The following is a 3341-nucleotide window of genomic DNA, read 5'->3' as shown; positions in this document are numbered from 1 at the left end:
CGGGCGTGCACCAATGCACTGCTTGGCAAGCCATGCTGTGGCAGGCGTCCCATATAAAGTGGAGGAAGATGGGCACGGATGTTAGCCCAGGGCCAGTCTTCCTCAGCAAAAAAAGAGGAGGATTGGCAGATGTTAGCTCAGGGCTGATCTCCTCACAAAAAAAAAAAAAAAAAAAATCTTCCAAAAGACGCAATATTTTTTTTCAGAATCCCCTGATCCTTTTAAAAAAACAAGTTAAAAATTTCTAGCTAGTTTGTCTCTATGAAAACCATTAAGATAAAGATGTAGAATTAGGTTTTTTTGAGTAAAAAAATCTTAGCACAGCATGCCAGACCAATTTTGAACGGTGTAGTGTTTTATTGTAGCTCCTCAGATCACCTTTAGTATTTAAATTATTGTCCGATGTATTCATTTTTATGAAATAGTACATGGTAAAACATTGAACATGTGCTGGAATGAATATAAATTTACAAGCTGGTTTTTTCCCTTCTTCAAGATGGAAAAGTGATTGGTATAATTCCATTACTTTGTTTCTTATTTCAATCCCTTTTTCTTCTCTTTCTTTTTTTTTTCCAAGGTGGGGACAAGATGGAAGGCTGTAATGGCTAAATTAGACAAGACGGAAATACTCTGCTGGCCTAATTTGCTGTAACTTCCCTATGTGACTACACTGTGCAGCCAGGACCTGGAAATACCTGTCCTGTCACTAACCTGTCGTTGAAGACAGCCTCAAATGGTTTAGTGTGATTTAATCACTCATTCTCTCTTTCTCTCTCAACGGCTTAATAAGCACTCCCTATCATGGCTTCTTATCAATATGAGACGCCGATTAATGCTTTTGAATTCTTAGTGTTTTGGGAAACTCTTGGCATTGTGTGCAGCGGCCTGCATTCTTTTTACACACTTCCTTCGGACAACATTCCCTTGGCAGTTTAACCTGACTCCAACTTGCAAGTGATGTTTCCACAACAAGTCTCAGGTTGCATGAACCTTTAGCTCCAGCAGATCCAGTCATCTGGGCAGGGAAAGAGATGCAATGACGATGAGGCAATCCTTACCGTAGCCCAGGGCTCTGCCTGGAAGGCACAATTCGAGAGTAAAATTCCCCTCTGCCCTACCAGGCTTTCTCTTGTCACCGAAAGGAACCATAGGAAGAAAAGATGGGCAGGCCTGAGATTTGGCCTGTCTTTGATTTCCTGCCTGCTATGATAAATCTGCCCCCTGACATTAGTTTTTGGATCAACCCGGAACAAATTGTATGATTTCCTAAAAGCTTAGAAAGTAGAAGAAAAAGGCCAAGAATATGTTTCTACTTTTTATCATTGATTGACAGAGGAGAAAACACTAGAATTTAGTATTAGATATACTCACAGCTAAAAATAAAACTGCTTTTGAAGCACAAAAAATTTATTTTGAAAAAGCTACTTTTTACTTTTTCCAAAATTGGATCATCGCAGTGTTCAAGCTTCCTAATTTATTGTTTTCCCGGAGTGTTGTTTATGTGGGAAGTTGTTTCTTACATTTTTTTAAATCCCATAATTCAACATTTCAAGATTTCTTAGTCTGATTGCCTTAAAACCTTTCTCCTGATTATCAGTGAAAGCTCTCAGGGTTCTGGGGACCTAACCTCTTTCCTTTCAAGTGTACTCACAATCAGCAGGCTCTTACATTTCAGAATATAATTTTAGGGCTGTAAGAACAATTCAGCGTCCTAGTTTTGAAATTTGATGCCAACTTCTAGTCACTGTCCATTTTTTCTCATTTGCTTCCTCACTCCTATACCCTCACTCACTGAACTCTCCCGTGACATCAAAAGGAGCCCTGCTTTGAAGGGGCAAAAATCACACTTACAGGACATTCTGTTTTAGCGTTTAAAATTTAAATTGTGATTCTACTTTATAAGGACCACGTTTCCTTTTCTGTTTTTCTTAGAACCCAACCCATTACTGAATTAGAACAAATGGAAAAAAAATGCTGAGAAGTTAAATATTGTATTGGAAAATGCTCAGCAAAGGTTGAAAAATTATTATGATTATGGTCCCTGCTTTATCTAAAGTCCTTTTATTGTTTTAATAGTATTGCTTAGTTTTATATACATATATTTTTCAAGCATAGAACTTCTATGGAATACAAATAATTAATCAACTCTAAACCAGGGGCTACATTTCAGAATTAATGTTACTTTTTAGTTCTACATTAAAAAACAGTTTTTAGGTTTCTAATTAAAAAAACCAAACATCAAACAGAGATTTAGATAAATATATTCTGGCTAAACTCATAGACAGATATTAGAGAGAGAATAAATGAAAAATAGTCACTTCAGATAGAATTATTAGTGGGAACAGCATGCATTCTGGACAATGAAGAAGAATCATGGAAGATTGGAGGGGGTGTGTGTGGTGATTGAGCCCTTCTGTATTATTTATCTATTTATTTGTGAGGAAGACCAGCCCTGAGCTAACATCCATGCCAATCCCCCTCTTTTTGCTGAGGAAGACTGGCCCTGGGCTAACATCTGTGCCCATCTTCCTCTGCTTTATATGGGACGCCGCCACAGCATGGCCTGACAAGTGGTGTGTCGGTGTGCACCCAGGATCCGAACCCAGGCCGCCAGCAGGGGAGCGCGTGCACTTAACAGCTCTGCTCCGGGCTGGCCCAGCCCTTCTCTATTTTTTACCCCTTCCCTACATCTTCGTGTGGCAGGTGGTGGGAATGTGGAGAATTGCGCTCTTGTCCCTTTTGTGTACCCAACAGGTTATGTACCTCTAGTCAGGAGACTATTTGCCCCTGTACCCCTCAGATTTTTCATCCCTTAAATAAGGGGTAAATTCCCTGTCCATCTGTCTCTTCTTGGGTCACTTTTTCATGCTAATCTTTGGAAGTACTACAAAGAAAGTATCTTAGCATTAATTTCAGCCCATGTTTTTTTGTTCCTGTTCTTGGACCATTCGTTGGTTTCTTTGGAGACAGTTTCTGACTGTTATGCCAATTGTTGCAAAGTTGTGAATATCAAATTACAATCTATAGTTAATATTCAGCATTAATAGAATATTTTTTTTTTTTTTTAAAGATTTTATTTATTGATTTTTCCCCCAAAGCCCCAGTACATAGTTGCTTGTGATAGCTGCACATCCTTCTAGTTGCTGTATGTGGGACTCGGCCTCAGCATGGCTGGAGGAGTGGTGCCTCGGTGCGCACCCGGGATCCGAACCCGGGCCGCCGGCAGCGGAGCGCACGCACTTAACCGCTAAGCCACGGGGCCGGCCCATAATAGAATATTTTAAAGCAAAATTCACCAGATACAGAGCTTATGGAGAGAATATATAACATTGCCTTTCTCC

This window comes from Ceratotherium simum, chromosome 10 (assembly GCF_057802395.1).
Source record: "Ceratotherium simum simum isolate JZ-2026a chromosome 10, ASM5780239v1, whole genome shotgun sequence".
Classification (NCBI taxonomy): domain Eukaryota; kingdom Metazoa; phylum Chordata; class Mammalia; order Perissodactyla; family Rhinocerotidae; genus Ceratotherium; species Ceratotherium simum.
The sequence above is the reverse complement of the archived record's forward strand: the minus strand, read 5'-3'. Positions refer to the sequence as shown.